General features: G+C 35.7%; 1 pseudogene; it reads right to left on the bottom strand.

Moving 5' to 3' along the window:
* Positions 1–1089: 1089 nt before the first annotated feature.
* Positions 1090–2501, bottom strand: LOC101052810 (transmembrane protein 184C pseudogene; annotated as a pseudogene).
* Positions 2502–17795: the final 15294 nt, after the last annotated feature.

The following is a 17795-nucleotide window of genomic DNA, read 5'->3' as shown; positions in this document are numbered from 1 at the left end:
GGCATCTTGATTTTTCAGTTAGATCATTATTTGTGTATAAAAATGCTAGTGTTTTTTGTATGTTGATTTTATATTCTGAAACTTCACTGAATTCACTTGTTTTAACATATTTTTTTGTGTGTGTTTGTGTATCTTTGGGGTTTTTACATATAGCTCAGTTTTACTATTAATAGAAATGTTTATAATAGTGGACAGAATAAAGACTATATAATTACTGTGAACTGCTATATGTATATAAAGCAAAGGCTTTAAAAAACAATATTCATCTTTGCTTTCTGTAACAAACAATGCACTTTCTACTTTATTTTTATTATAAAATGTCAAACATGACCCAGTGGGGTTGTGATTAGCAATTAGAGAAACCCCATCCTAGGTAAAAAAGTTTTCCCAAATAGCACCTACATGTCTTCTGACTGTGGTTTCATGAGTAATTAAGACCACTCAGCCAAGATTTGCATTTTCTGCCACCTTTAATAGCACTGATGAAAAGTAGTACTTTTTTTTTTTTTTGGACTTCTTTTTCACTGTGCCTCTAATCAAGAAATTTTTGTTAAAACATTAAGAGTTTATGTTTAAAGAATGAGACATAAAAATGTTGCAGAAAATAAATAAATTCTTATTTATTGAAAGACATTCATTTGAGAAATAGAGATATAATTGTTTGTTAGGTGAGCTTATATGGCACATGATTATGATTAAGTTCCACTAATTGTATTTCTGCATTATGCTTTCTGTTAATTCCAGAGCATTATATTCATGCAGCAGTAGTAGGAAGTACTGATTTTTAAAAAAATGTCCATCCTCTTGACAAAGCAGTGTGACATCAGGAAGATTTAGTTTGGGTCATTGTCTACCATTTGAATATGTGATACTCTAATGTTAAGAAATCAAGTCTAAGTCTAGGAAATTTAGACCAATTATTTTTGATATATAAAACTTACATATATATAAATCCATAGTTGTACCTGGCTTTCAGCTATTTTTGTGTTGACATTTTCCATCTTTTATGGTTTGTCCCAAGCACAAAATCCATGGGATACCAGGTAATTATATAATATAGTAGTTGCACAGTTTGTTTTTCCACACTGTTCAGGAATCTATGGATTTATCTGAAGGTTCCTTTTTCTCTCCTATAGTATCACTAAGTATTTCATCAGATATCTTAGCTGTAGTAGGTGTAGTCTGGGGAGTCACAGTGTGTCCAAACCCTTGGTAGTGACCCATGGGTAAAGGTGGCATAGAAGAAACAATGGAAATTACATCTTGTGATGATGAAGATAATAAGCTTGTATGTTCATTTTGATCCTGATCCTCAAGAAACAATTTTTTCCTGGGATGTCCCCTGACTGTCCATCCAACATGCCTTACTTGTTCAGAAATATCATCTCTAATATCTGAGACATCTCACATAGCAAGAAAGGAATCAAAGCATGAGCCTTCTTCTGCTTCTTGGACATATGGTTTATATGAGAATGTATAATGATGAGCAATGGCAGCGAGGAATATCTCAATACAGATAATAAAGTCCTAGAGTCCTGTGGCCACAGCTTCTACAGTTTGCTATTCCCACATATGCTTTTCAGAAATAACACCAACTTTTACCAACAAAGCAATAACTACTGCTTGCCAAAAAGAAACAAAAACCACCAGCTTTACACAAAGAAATTTGCCAACAGGTTGGATTGGGCTCAGTTCTTTCTTTAGTACTTTATAAAATAGCAGGAGATAATACATGACAAACAACTGTGACATGTTGGTTATTATATACCAAGTAAGTCCAAGCATTTGAAAAGCTAAAGTTCCCTTCATCATATATACCAAGCAACTCACAGATTAAAGCAACGATGGTGGTGAAAGTTCTGACAACTGTGTACTGCAATACACCTAGTTTGCACCTAAACAGCAATACTTCTCCCATAGCCAATGGTGGACAGCAGCATAAAGAAGGGAAATGTTTCTACTGACCTTTGGCTTCAAGGATTAATACCAGATTTGGATACCAGTTAGTTACATAACTGGTAAGGAATCCCATCAAGTTGTAAATTACATAAGCTTCATAACATTCTCTGCAGTTATACACATATATTGCAATGGTGGAATATTTCAACGCTATCCAACTATCTAAACTAAATGGGTACCATCCAAAGAATCCTTATTATTGGTTTTTGTAGTTCAGGTTGTATATAATGCACTAAGTGTTGCAGTATCACCCACAGCAATATAGATATAGTCAAAAGCACAAAGATCCCAGCAGTAAACCAAGCCTTGGTGTGTATTCCAACCTCCAGTTTCTGTAATTCTCAGATGCATAGGGGAACCACAACCACCATGGACACCAGGTAGATGGCCATTGCTAAAGGTCGAATCCACTGTCTCCAGTTCTTCCAGGTACAAGTGCAAGGCATATTTTCGTACAAATCAGATCCGGTTAGCAAGGGAAAAAGGCTTGAAACAAATTGTAATGGGGAGCCCTGTTCTCTGGCTGTTTTGTCAACTCGCATACTACAGAGAAAAAGCTGTTGGGCAACTTTACTAACAGCTCGAGCCGCCTCCTGGACTGACGCTGTGTCTTCTTCTGCTGCTGCTCCTGCAAACGTGGCCGATCAGGGTGCTATCGGGGAGCAGAGCAGGCAACATCCTTTCTTCCCCACCCCGCATCTACTCGTTTCTACTGCGGTGGAATCCCAGGCAGAGACGCAGCTGTCACCTGGGGATCGCCCTGAGCTCTGCCTGCACCATGGCTTCCAGGAGAGCAGCGCTGACCAGGAACCGGCCTCCAGGGACCCTGCACACTCCGGTTCTGTCTTGCAGCTGCTGTCCAGTTGCTCTTTTTGGGGGTGATCCAGCTCCTTACCTCCCGCACTGTCAGGCGTCTCTTCGAGCGATTCTGCTAGTAGGTAAGGCCCTAGGGCCTCCTCACTTACTCGCACGGGATATCCCCTACCACAATACTGAATGTTTCTATCCATGAGGATAGAATGTTTTCCATTTGTTTGTGTCCGCTCTTATTTCCTTGAGTAGTGGTTTGCAGTTCTCCTTGAAGAGGTCCTTCCCGTCTCTTATTAGTTGTATTTATAAGTATTTTATTATCTTTGTAGTAGTTGTGAATGGGAGTCCATTCATGATTTGGCTCTCTCCACTTGTCTATTGTTGGTGTATAGGGAATGCTGGTGATTTTTGCACATTGATTTTGTATCCTGAGACTTTGTTGAAGTTGCTTATCAGTTTAAGGAGTTTTGGGGCTTAGATGATGGGGATTTCTAAATATAATATTATGTCATCTACACACAGACTCAATTTGACTACCTCCTTTCCTATTCAAATAGCCTTTGTTTTTTTCTTTTGCCTGATTGCCATCACCAGAACTTCCAATACTATGTTAAATAGGAGTGGTGAGAGAGAGCATCCTTGTCTAGTACCAGTTTTCAAAGGGAATACTTCCAGCTTTTGTCCATTCAATATGATATTGGCTGTGGATTTGTCATAAGTAGCTCTTGCAATTTTGAGATATGCTCCATAAATACGCAGTTTATTGAAAGTTTTTAACATGAAGGGATGTTGAATTTTATCAAAGGCCTTTTCTGTGTCTATTGAGATGATCTGTGATTTTGGTCTTTTGTTCTGTTTAGGTGATGGGTTATGTTTACTGATTTTCATATTTTGAACAGCTTTGCATCTCAGGCATGAAGACAACTTGATTGTGGTGGATAAGTTTTTTGATGTGCTGCTAGGTTAGGTTTGCCAGTATTTTATTGAGGATTTTTGCATCAATGTTTATCGGGGATATTGACCTGAAGTTTTCGATTTTTGCTGTGTCTCTTTCTGGTTTTGGTATCAGCATGATTCTGGTTTCGTAAAACAATTTAGGGAGGAGTCCTTCCTTTTCAATTGTTTGGAATAGTTTCAGAAAAAATGGTACCACCTCCAATTTGTATTTCTGGTAGAATTCAGCTGTGAATCCGTCTGGTCTTGCGCTCTTATTGATGATACTCAATTTGACAGAAAGTATAAAAAATTTGATACAGCTATAAAAACAAAGGTAATACAATGGCATTCTTTCTGGACAAGTATTGTTATGTTTATGTTTTCTGTGTTATCTATATAACCAATCAAATACATATTATGACAATAAAATTTGCAAATTTAATGTGATATGTATAATATATTACATCTGAATATTTACATGAAATTTTCATCTTACCATTAAAGAAAGCAGGACATTTCAATTTGTGCTTATTTTGAATAATCAAAGATTTTTTTTTTTTTTTTTAGACAGGGTCTTACTCTGTTGCCTAGGCTGGAGTGCAGTGGTGTGATCTGAACTCACTGCAACCTCTGACTCCTGGGCTCAAGCAATTCTCATGCCTCAGCCTTCTGGGCTCAAGCGATTCTCGTGGCTCAGACTGCAGGCATGCACCACCATGCCTGGCCTATTTTTGTGTTTTTAGTAGAGTGGGGGTTTTGCCATGTTGGCCAGGCTGGTCTTGAACTCGTGACCTCGAATGATTCACCTGCCTCAGCCTCCCAATGGGCTGGGATTACAGGTATGAGCCACCCCACCCAGCCTATGTCTACTATGAATAACAAAAGATTATAGATGTATTTGCATATTCTAGAATATGCTAGTATATTTATCATTTTCTCATTTTTTTTAGGCTCAAGAAATGTTTGTTTCTCCTATGATGTTTTGGATTTATAGTACTTGTAAGGGTCTGCAAATTAAAACTAGATAAAGTGGGTACCACTATATTTCCTCCTCATAAAATTAAAGAAGTTTCCTTTTTTTTTTTTTTTTTTTGAAGGGGGGTGGTGAAGAGGGCAGTTTAAGAGAGAAAAACAAATGTGATTTTTACCAGTTGACTTCTCGTTCTAATCCCACAGCCTTCTGCCGTGTGAAAGTGCAGTGGGGCGGGAGGCAGCAGTCCTACTTTACCCATCTCAAGTCCAATGAGCTACTGCTCTTTGCCAGCCTGAATCTCTTCAAGCTTTACTAACACTGGCAAAATAATGTAGAGATCAATGATAGGATTTGCAACTTAAAGTTCAGTAAGACGAAGCAACTTGCGTGGATCTAATCCAGTTCTTCTGGTATGAGGATTTACATTATTTTTGTATATAATCCAATTTGTTTTCCTCTTAGATCTTTTGAATACAGGCATACCTCAGAGATAAAGGAGGTTTAGTTTCAGACCACTATGATAAAGTGAATATTTCAATAAAGCAAGTCACACATTTTTTTGTTGTTGTTTTTTTTTCTGGGGCATTTAAAAGTTATGTTTACACTATATTGTAATATTGTGTGGAATAACATTATGCCTGCGAACAAAAAAATGTACATACCTTAATTTAAAATACTTTATTGGCTAAACAATGCTAACAATCACCTGAGCCTTCAGGAACTCCATCTTTTTGCTGGCTGGGGGTCTTCCCTTGATGTCAATGTCTGCAGATTGATCAAGATGGTGGTTGCTGAAGGTTTGGGTGGCTGTGAGCAATTTTTAAAAAATGAAACAACAATCAGTTTCCCACACTGATTGACCCCCTCCTTTCAAGAGCAATTTATCTGTGGCATGTGATGCTGTTTGATAGCATTTTACCCACGGTAGAACTCCTTTCAAAATTGAAGTAAATCCTCTTAAAATTTGCCACTACTTTATCAACTAGGTTAATGTAATATTCTAAATCCCTCGTTGTCATCAGGAGAATGCTCACAGCATCTTCACCAGGAATCGATTCCATTCTAAGAAACCACTTTCTTTGCATATCCGTAAGATGCAACTACTTATCCATTAACATTTTATCACATAATTGAAGCAGTTCTGTCACATCTTTAAGCTCCACTTGTAATTCTGATTCTCGTGCTGTTTCTACCACATCTTCAGTTACTTCCTACACTGAAGTCTAGAACCCCTCGAAGTCATCTATGACTGTTGAAATCAAGTACTTCCAAATTCCTGTTAATATTTATATTTTGGCTTACTCCCATGGAAAACACGTGTTCTTCATGACATTTAGAATTGGGAATTCTTTCCATAGGATTTTCAATTGACTTTGCTCAGATTTATCAGAATAATTTACCTATGGCAGCTACAGCCTTACAAAATAAAATTCTCAAATGATAAGACTTGAAAGTCAAAATTACTTCTTGATCCCTGGGATGCCTAATGAATGTTGTGTTAGCAGGCATAAAACATTAATGATATTGTACATCTCTGCCAGAGCTCCTGGGTAACTGCGTGCATTGTCAATGAGGAGTAATATTTTGAAAGGAATCTTTTTTTTCTAAGCATTATGTCTCAACATTGGGCTTAAAATTCTCAGTAAACAGATGTGTTATCATTCAGGTTTTATTATTCCATTTATAGATATCAGGCAAAGAAAATTTAACGTAATTCTTAAGGGCCACAGGATTTTCAGAATGGTAAGTGAACATTGACTTCGATTTGATGTCACTAGCTTTATTAGCTCCTAGCAAGAGAATCAACCTGTTCTCGGAAGCTTAGAAGCTTAGATCTCTCTAGCTATGAAAGTTCTAAATGATATCTTCTTTCAGTATAGGACTAATTTGCCTTCATTGATAACCTGTTGTGTGTTGTGGCCACCTTCATCAATGATCTTGACTAGATCTTCTGGTTAGCTTGCTGTAGCTTCTATATCAGCTCTTGTTGCTTCACCTTGCACTCTGATGTTTTGAAGACAGGTTCTTTTCTTAATCTTTATGAACCAGCCTCTGCTAGATTTAAACTTCTATTATATTTTTCAGTTTCCTGATCTCCCTCAGCCTTCATAGAATTTAAGAGATATAGAGCCTTGCTCTGGATTAGTCTTTGGTTTAAGAGAAAGTTGTGCGTAGTTTGATCTTCTATCAGATCAATAAAACTTTCTCCATATCAGCCATAAAGCTATTTCACCTCCTTAGTGTTCACGTGTTCACTGAAGCAGCTGCTTTAATTTCCTTCAAGAATGTGTCCTTGGCATTCATAACTTGACTAACTGGCACAAGAGGCCTAGTTTCTGGCCTATATCAGCTTTTGACATGCTTTCTTCACTAGAATTAATTATTTCTAGCTTTGAACATTAATAGGCCATTGTAGGGTTATTAATTTGTTTAATGTCAAAATTGCTGTGTTTCAGGGAAGATGGGGTTCAAGGAAAGAAAGATGGGGGAGTGACGAGTTAGTGGAGCAGTTAGCACACAAACAATTATCAAATAAGCTTGCCCTCTTACATGGATGTGGTGTGTGGCATTCCAAAACAATTACAATAATAGCATTAAAGTCCACCAATCACAGATTACTATGAAAGATTAAGAATCATAAAAAATTGTGTAATATTGTGAGAATTACCACAATGTGACCTCCAGACATAAAGTGAGCACATGTGATTGAAAAAATGGCACCAACAGACTTGATTAATGTAGGGTTGCCACACATCTTCAATTTGTAAAAAATGCAATACCTACAAAGCACCATAAAGTGAAGCACAATAAAATAAGGTATGCCTGGACAATATAATTCTCTTCCAAACCCTTTCAGACCTTACCCAAAGTGGAACCAATTGGATCACTAAAGTTCTGCCTCTAGCTCCTCTTTACTAATTTGTGTATGATTATTCTAGCCACAAGAGCACCTAATAATTAGGGCTTCTGGGAGTGGATATTATGTTGCCTCCTTGGCCAAACTTCCACTGTGTTTTTGATTAGCTTTACCTTTGTGGTCATAAGTGTATCATCATTTTACAGATTCCCCCTTCTTATTTATCTATTTTTCTCTAAGATCTTGTGACCTCTACAGATATCCAGAATGCACTGAATTCATACGTACATAAGTCCTCACAATGCTATCAGTAGATTCTGGGAAACTATGACTTTAAGTAAAACGATATATGAAAGAAATAATTTTTTCTCTCTCATTAACGTCATAATGAAATGACTTTGAGTACCTGCCTTGTATTGCTTAACGTTGCATTTTTCAAGAACCTTTCAACAACATTAAGTGATGACTTCCTGTGCTCTAAGACTTCTTAAAGGGTTATCACATTATTTTCTTTCTTCATTTCTAAAGCACTCTTGTATAGTCGCCTGTATTGTGCAAGTCTCTTTTCAAGTATGTTACAATCACTTAACGTGAAGTCAACTATGTTACTGATATTTAGGCCACAAAAATCTTCATTGTTTAGCAGTGACTTTTTAATTAAAAGGAATGATGGTGCATTAGCTCAAATGCAAAATTTTGATTATCAGAAAGGTGTCATACTTAACTTAAAAAATATACACTCTTCCAAAAGGATTCTACAGTATGGATCCTTTCCTCTAAATCATCATGTCATTATTTTCCAGACAGCCTGGGCTGAGGTAATTATTTTGCTTCTCTTTGTGAAATCCATTGAGAACAGGTCAGTGGATAATAAATGTGAATCAGAAAATCTTCAGCACATTCATTTTTAAACAATACTCCACAATGACTAGTTGTTTCTGATTTGGTCCCCACTGGATGAAAGTAGCACAGGGATCCAGGCTGCCTGATAGTTTCCCAGCACTGGGTGATGTGAATCAGGTTTTGACATGTTGTTTTAATATTTTGGCTTTTATTCTACTTAGGTACACAGAGACACTTCCTCTTCATTAATTTAATTTAAATCTTATAAAAGCAGACCAGATTGAAATCAAGTAATTTAAGAAATTTATTACAAACATAACTCTCTGCAGGTATTCAGGAGACTTGACTGCTACATATGGAAATTGAAAAGTATGGAAAATGATCTTAATAAGTAAATGAGAGACTGAAGTGTTAGGTGGCCAATTTGTACCTTAAAATATACTAATTTTATTTTTTCAGCTCCTGTGAAAGAAAAGAGTGGTAAAAACTATTTTAAAGCACTCAATAGTTATTGGGTTATTTTCTCAAAATAATATTCAGGATTTCCTAAGAATCCTTCATGCAAAGTTAGTGTGACACATTTTATTTTGCAAATCCTGATGAGTAGATTCAGGAATTTTGATATAGTTGATCAGTCAGTACAGTTAGATAACTAGTAGCATTTATATTTTGAGGTTATTTAATGCAAAAGCTATTTAAAATAAATAGTATATAAATAGTATAAACAATAAATAATACAATTCTGAGTCTAGAAAGCCAAATGAAACATATTAAACACTCTCATTTACTACACCTCTGTACTTATATTTTAGAATTTTGTGTTGGTGATGCGTTTTTTTTTTTATTTTCCAAAAGAGGGTTTATCGTTTTCTTTCTTGCTTCCATTCTAACTCAGGAACATATCAGTGGAAAGAGATGTTTCATAATCTAAGTAAAGGGAGTTAGCAAGGGAGGGAGTATTAGTCCAGGACTTCAAGTTGAACCTCACGAAGGGAGTTTAATGTTTATGCCAAATCACTTAATCTAGGAGGTCTACGTGGTAGGTTGACCTGCCTGCAATTGCTTCCAGGTTAATTTATATGCTTAGAAAGTTATTACCCTCAGTAGACACAGAACAAGAACATGAATGGTAAACAGTGGGTGATAATCATAGCAAGTTGGGTTTCAGTTTCTGAAGGTGGATTAGTCAGCCAGTTGGACAATGCTGAAGAGAGTACAAAGGGCATAAGCCTATTCCTAGGCAGTACAGAAATTCTGGTGTATGTAAGAATCAGTTAAGATGTTTACTTAACGGAAATCCTCAGCATGCCACTTTTAGAAATTATAATTTAGCATATGTATTATAGAACCCAGGGAGCTGCATTTAAGAAAATAATTTTAGAACAGTTTTAGATTAATGGAAATTTTAGAACAGATTTAATATAATGGAAAACCAATAAAGTGTGTACAGTGAATTCTCACATATCTCAGAGCCAGAGAATTATATTTACATGAAATAAACATGATTGTGATGCATACGTTTTGAAACTCTCACAATAAGGTTAGATTCCCCTCCTGAGGAAGCCAAGTTGAGAATGTCTGGATTTCAGGAACATCTTAGTTTTTCTGTATGAATGACAACCTGGGCTCTTGGGGCAAAAGTTAACAGAGGTAGCAGGTGATAGTGGTAGGAATTATAAAGAAGCTGACAGTCATTGCCCATGAAATATCAGAACTGGTGATATGACTAAATTCTACAAGATTGAGAAACTGAGGCTGCTGATACATTTCCCATTTCAGACAGGAACAATCCTGATTTGAGCCTGCAGGTAGGAGATTTCTGTAGATCCAAGTGAAAGTCATAGGAGAAGCCAAAGGGGTAAAAGGTTTACGAAATATATATTGAACTAGTTAATACATAAGTCTTACTAGAAAACATCTTTTATAGAATTCTCTGATATAATGATGTTACTGTCTCATAGAGTCTCATAATTAGTGAGGAAGTTATACTATAATAAAATGACATGAAATCTTTAAAGTACAAATTATATTGCTTTCAATGTACAGATAGTCCCTGACTTATGATGGTTTAACTAAAAATTTTTTAACTTTGTGTTGCTACAAAAGCTATACACAGTCAAAACCATGCTTTGAATATCCATATGGTCATTCTGTTTTTTCACTTTCAGTACAATAGTCAATAGATTACTATTTAAAATAACACTTTGTCTTAGATGATTTTATTCAATGTAAACTAATATAAGAGTTCTGAGTACATTTAAAGGAGGATGAGCTATAACTGATGTTCAGTAGGTTAGCTATGTTAACTGCTTTTTTGACTTTTTGATGTTTTCAAAAAGCTATGAATTTATTGGGACATAACCCCACCATAAGTTGAGGAGCACCTATGCTATTTGCAAATCATTATGTATATCTTGTTTTGGACTAGAAGTAAAATAATCCTTTAAGATGTGGTTGTTGAGTCCAGGTGTGGTGGCTTATGCCTGTAATCCCAGAACTTTGAGAGACGGCAGTGGGTGAATCATCTGAGATCGGGAGTTTGAGACCAGACTGGCCAACATGGCAAAACCCAGTCTTTACTAAAAATACAAAAATTAGCCAGGCATGATGATAGGTGCCTTTAATCCCAGCTACTAGGGAGGCTGAGGCAGGCAAATTGCCTAAACCCGGGAGATGGAGGTTGCAGTGAACAGAGTTTGCACCATTGTATTCCAGCCTGGGTGACAGAGTGAGACCCTGTCTCCAAACAGCAATAACAGCCACAACAGCAAACCATAAACAACAACAACTAAAACAACAGCAAACCTGAAACGAGAGTTGAGGTTCAAAATAATCCAAACAAGATCAAAGAAATGGCATTTAAAAACTATTCATTTATAACAGTCATTTAAAGGAAGACTATACATGTATCTCTGAAAATATCTGAACAAAATATTTAGAAAATAATTTAATAGTTTAATTTATGAACTAGTTTAATGCTTTAATGAATGTATCACAGAAATTAACATAAATTCATTGTAATGAAAGATATATATATATATATATATATATCTGACAGTCTATGACAGCTGAATTAATGTGTGTGAAGTGCCAGTATTAATGATAAACATTAATAAATGTTGCATATAATTGAATTGGCACTGATATAAAACAGTCTTCTGCTAGTATACAAAATCCTTTTAACCAGGCAGAGATACTAGTTTCTTATGTCTAATAGAAACACAATTTCAAAGTAAAACACTTAGTACAAATTCTCAAAGAAACTTCCTTTATGCTGCCTAAGCTTATCTTCATAAGAGCTAATATTCTCAGTACACTTTCTTTAAAAAATTACAGCTTTGTTGCTAATTGTTTATATTTATAAAGTTTATTAAATAAGTTGAGTATTCATAAATTACAAATATGTATAAAATATGTAATACCTACTCATTCCTGACTGCCTTTTTTATTAGTAGAACACTAATAATACATAATGCCAGCAAAGTCTGTGTATTAGTCAGGACCTACATTGTATACTTATATTTGAATTATTCCAAAGCAAGAGTACATTGGGTTATTCCATTATTATACTAATTTTGTGATAAATGAAAAGAGAATGATATTGAAAATAAGATATACCTACCATTCTTTTAAGTTTTTTGGTGAATTATGTAGCATCAAAAGAAGATCATATAGCTGAAATGTTCTTCGGCTCAAAATAGCTGAATCTTGTCCATGGATGAAAGAAGTTAATTTGATATGTTTTGTTGAAAATTTAAAAGAAACGTATGGTAACAGTCTGCCCCCTACCTTATTATTTGAAGATAAATGTGTCCAGAAAGACCAAATTATAACCAGAAGCCAACACTGTGCAGCATTTTTGATCATCATTATTTTTAGATTCGGTAACATTTTGGGTTCCAGCCTCTACTGAAATACACATTCACTTGAAATGAGTCAGGCCATTGCTTTTGGCTCAGAATTGACTTTGTCTGATCTTACTGTTTTTTCTCCAGAATTCCATGAGGCAAGCCACAGCTCTGCCTCATGGCTTACAGTAACTATTATACAAATGTTTAGGAAAATAATATGGTGTTGTTAGATGCAACTGAAAATAATTTTATGCACATACAAATTTAAGACAAATATGCATACAAGCAAGAGGTTTAGTTGCATCCAAAATCTATTGGGAAAAAAAAGAATCTTATGAACTAAGATTGTTTTCTCCATTAGACTCTAAATAATATTTTTTTAGACATGAAGTGACTTTGTATATAACTTTTCTCAGAATTAGTTGATCATTTAGTTTCAGATTGAACAAATATACACCGAATACCACATAATACATGACAGTTTCCTCTGCAAGTTTTACAGAACCTTTTGCATTTATCTTCTCTAAATCATAAAAAGTCTCTGTGTGAAAGTAAGTAAAGAGAATTGGGCTACTATTCACGCATTGACACACACTGTATCATAAGAATCAGACTGGTACCACGTCCTCTAATTTCAGGCTTAAATATCTTTCTTTAGCAGCAGAGAAGGAGAGTTATATCCTCATGTGAGATCAAGGGATGGAGCAGCAGGAGAGTGAGGACTGGGATTTTGAACTACGCGGAGACCAGGAAAGAAGGAATAAGACTATCTTTCCATTCTAGATCTTTCCTAAGAAAGATGTAGTAAGCCAGGAGGGAATGAATTTTGTGATCCAGCATTCTAAGCATCTCCTCTCACAGTGACTTAGGCAGGACGGTGACTGGAATGAATGGTTCTTTCATGAAACTTTGGTATAAGTTTAATTGGGAAAGCACAGCAAGTTGATCTCAGACATAAATGCATCCTTAACACGTCTGCATCATAAATAATTCTGCATATTACTAAAATGTTTGTTTCTGGCTAACAGCAGCGTGTGCCAATAAGTCAGATTTTATCATTTTAATGACCTTATGTTAGAAGATTCCACACAACATCGTAATAGTCATTAGTAAGTCAGAGACCAAGTGAACTGTGGAAAAATTCTTTTCACTCTCAACCTCTTCATTGGAACTGATTTTTTTTCTTCTTTTTGAGGGTTAAAAGCCCAAATACTTGACTTTTTGAAGACTTCGCTTATTTTCTAATTTTAAGAATATCTAATTGCTATTGAATCATAAAACTGTCAAACTGAATCTTCTTGAAATCAAATACATTTTTTTTCTCTGCATTGCTTTTTGTTGATTCGGATATGACAAATTATTGGGACTGTACTGTGGTAAATGACCTTAAAAGGCTTTCTTTCCCCCTGACAATCTCTGACAAGCTTTTATTAAACTGGCTGAACATCTCCAATAATGAGAAATTTACCATTTACAGGAGCTGGTATAAATTGCTGGTTAACAGCAGACTCTGAAGTCAGATTTTTAAAAAAAATTAAATCCCTGTTCTGCCCAGACTGTCTCATTAAATTATCGTGATAATTTGATTAGTTAATATACCAAAATTATTCATAATAGGTGACACATGGAAAATGCCATGTAATAATTATTTTACATCACAAGGCCACTCATTTCATTTCTGAATTGATATGCTTTTAAATAGTTATGATCTATGTTTAATTTAGGATGTGATTCGGCAAAGTTTTCTTGTGAAGGGAAAAGTAGTAACTATTTTCAGCTTTGTAGATGGTAGGGTTTCTGTGTCAATGGCTTGACACTGCTACGAAAGCACAAAAGTAGTCAGTAAGAATAATAAATTAGTGTGGCTGTTTTTCAATAACATTCATTTACAAAAGTGGATTATGCACTGGTGTGGCCCACAGGTCATAATTTGCTGACCCTCTGACTTATAACATTATTTCAATTCTTTTTTTTTTTTTTTTTTTTTTTTTTGAGATGGAGTCTTGCTTTGTCACCCAGGTTGGAGTGCAATGGTACCATCTTGGCTCACTGCAACCTCTGCTTCCTGGGGTTCAAGTGATTCTCCTGCCTCAGCCTCACAAGTAGCTGGGATTAAAGGCACTCACCAGCACACTCAGCTAATTTTTGTATTTTTAGTAGAGACAGGGTTTCACCATGTTGTTCAGTCTGGTCTTGCACGTCTGACCTCAATCAGTCCACTTGCCTTGGCCTCCCAAATTGCTGGGATTACAGGCAGGAGCCATCGCATCCGGCCCAATTCTTTTATAAGTAGTTGATTGCGACTAAAAGTGTGCCTTAAGCCTAAATTGAAACAAATAGCGCCTGTAAAAGGAAATGCTGAATTTTATACTCCCTTGACAATATTTGGACTACCAACTGGATAATAACTGCCTACCTGTCTGCACAGTTGCAGAGAAATAGCATTCACAAGGTCACTATTAATTAGAGTGAAAACTTGAAAAAAAAATCTTAAGGTCAAATTTGTGACCACAAAGTTAGTATCCAAATAACATATTGAAAAAAAATCAGCTTTTAAATGAAGACATTACACCTGCTGTATTATATTTTCATTTTGAACAGCAAAAGCTATACATAATTTTATAAAGTATGAGAACCTTGCCTGCAAGTACATTAGGACTCACTAGTATAGATTCATAACAATTTAATTAAGAACATAATATTTTATGTAAATAGAGGTTTAAAATGGGACATACAATGACTTGGAATTTAAATTAAGAATGTAAACTATTTATATGATTTTTAAAAATATCAATACCAATTAGATATTTTATTTTAAAATTATATATGAAGCACCAGAAAATAGTTAATACTTTTAATAGCATTCTATTAAGAATAAATATATCAAAATCTGAAGACAATTGGTTCTACATGCACAAGAATAGTATTGAGCAACTTCCAGTTTTAAAAAGTACATGTCACATGAACTGTATTATAAACATTGTTCATTTAATTTCTACCTCTTGGTGACAACAATATTGCCTAATTATTGGGTTCTAATTATCTCTGCCAATTAACAATTGTTACACCTAAAATAAACGGAACATTTACCTTTAAAAAAAAAAGTAGATGACAGAAATTCTTTTTATAGCTTACATAGTTATAAATTTACATAAGACTTCTAGCTCTATCTATCTATATATACACATGTATGAAGATATTTTATACCTTAAATATAAAAGGTAACAAGAGGTAATGCAATTACAAGTCATTTTCTAAGTGTAAACTGCTTGGTTATAATACTTAATGCAAATTATTTATAGAATATGTTAACATATATTTTACTGTTGTCCTTCTGTATAAAATGTACAGGGCTTTTGTATTAATATTAGGCTACCCATATGTGGGAATAAGAGTATTAGTAGGATTGACGCAAGAGTAGATTGGAACTTGTAACAAATGTAATGTAGAGTGAAATAGGAATATTAGTAATATTTAGTTTCAGACTTTCAAAAAACAATTGTGCAATTGTATACACTTTCAGTCCAGATATTGTTCTAAGGAAGGATCCCCCAAATTCCTTTTTTCTCCGCTTAGTATCTCACTTGTCACCTAGCTGGTAGTATTAAGTACACATAAGTACATAGTGCAGGAAAACACTCTAGTAGCCTCTTACATTTTAGCTGAGGTGGAAAGAGGGGCTGTTTCAGGGCATTCAAAGAAGGCACAATTCTTCACTGCCTCTAGAGAATATTGTGTCAAAGAAAAAAGAGAGAAATAAGAGATAGATCAATCAGGCAGATCCCGAATTTCTTTCTACTCTGGATTGAGAGGAACAAAGTATGTTTGGGGAAATGAGGAGAGAAGTAAGCACCTAAAGTGGTCTAGCCTTCTCCTCTGGCTTTTCCTTGAAACTATGAAAGAAATCCACATTTCAAGCTTCTCTAGGTTAATCTAGGATGCAATCTCATTGAAGTTTGACCAAGGTAGGATTTCAGGGTTAATTCTCCTGAGCCCAAATAAGTGTTTATTAGTGACACTGAGTACTGGGCAAAGAGCCATTAGGCCTGTGGTGGTATCAGGTGGACAGACTGGGGCAACCCTAGTTGCCTAGGCAACTAGGCAGGGAGACCTTTGGGCCACTGGGATGGGTAGAAAAGACAGTTACAGATTTCAATATCTGAAACCAGTTAATTCAGTTCTGGAAGAGAACATCAAGTCTGGAAGGGAGGATTTAATGAATAAAAAGTAAATACATAAAATTAAAAGAGACTACAAATGCATTGCTTTTAGGTTTCCGCATTAGAAAATGGCAGAAAAATCAATGGCAAATGGACATGTGATATTGTCAAGCAAACCAGCTGAAGCAAGCAGCATGTCACCAAAGTCTAGGATAAAGCCTCCCTTATTACAACTCATAAAGATGTATAGCCCCATATCTGTCCCCCTGTACTCCCTGTCTCAGTCCCATAATGCTGCTATAACAAAATGCATAGACTGGGTAATTTATAAACCATAGAAATTTATTGCTCACAGTTCTGTAGGCTGGAAAATCTAAGATCCTAGCACTGGAAGCTTTGGTATTTGGTGAGGGCCCAATCTCTTCCTCCGTGATAGTGCCTTGTTGCTGCAGCCTACATGACAGAAGGGAAAAAAGGGTTGAATAGCTCTCTTGGCACTCTGTTTTATATGGTGATTAATGCCACTAATGAGGTGTGATGGTTAATGTTGAATATCAACTTGATTAGATTGAAGGATACAAACTATTGTTCTTGGGTGTGTATGTGAAAGTGTGGCCAAAGAAGATTAACATTTGAATCAGTGGACTGGGATAGGCAGACCAGTCTGGGCAGGCACAATCTGGGCAGGCACAATCTAAACAGCTGCTAGTGTGGCCATAATAAAAGCAGGCCCAGAAGAATGTGGAAAGACTAGACTGGTTTAATCTGTTGGGCTGCATCTCTGTCTCATGCTGGATACTTCCTGCCCTCAAACATCAGACTCCAGGCTCTTCAGCTTTGGGACTTGGTCACGCTTTCTTGTTCCTCAGCTTGCAGGTAGCCTATTGTGAGACCTCACCTTGTGATCATGTGAGTCAATACTCCCCAGTAAATTACCCTTTAAATATATATATATCTCCTATTATTTCTGTCCTTCAAGAGACTCCTGACTAATACCTGAGGCAGAACCCTCATCATTAGGAGTATGTAATCACCTCCTAAAAGCCCTACCTCTTAGTAATATCACATTGGTGAATAAATTTCAACATATGAATTTTTGGGAGACATGTTCAGACCATAGCACTCTCAGAGGTCATTGGGAAAAGAAACAGAAGTGAGGGTGAATTATAAAGGATATTGATACTCTTTCATTTAAGAAAGAATGAGTGCTACTTGAAGGAACTTTTTAAATTATCAGATTGATTTAATTTTTTTTTTTTTTTTTTTTTTTTTAATTTGAGACGGAGTTTCACTCTTGTTACCCAGGCTGGAGTGCAATGGCGCTATCTCCGCTCACCGCAACCTCCGCCTCCTGGGTTCAGGCAATTCTCCTGCCTCAGCTTTCTGAGTAGCTGGGATTACAGGCA

The sequence above is a fragment of the Saimiri boliviensis genome, chromosome 3 (genome assembly GCF_048565385.1).
Source record: "Saimiri boliviensis isolate mSaiBol1 chromosome 3, mSaiBol1.pri, whole genome shotgun sequence".
Taxonomy (NCBI): domain Eukaryota; kingdom Metazoa; phylum Chordata; class Mammalia; order Primates; family Cebidae; genus Saimiri; species Saimiri boliviensis.
The sequence above is the reverse complement of the archived record's forward strand: the minus strand, read 5'-3'. Positions and strand labels throughout refer to the sequence as shown.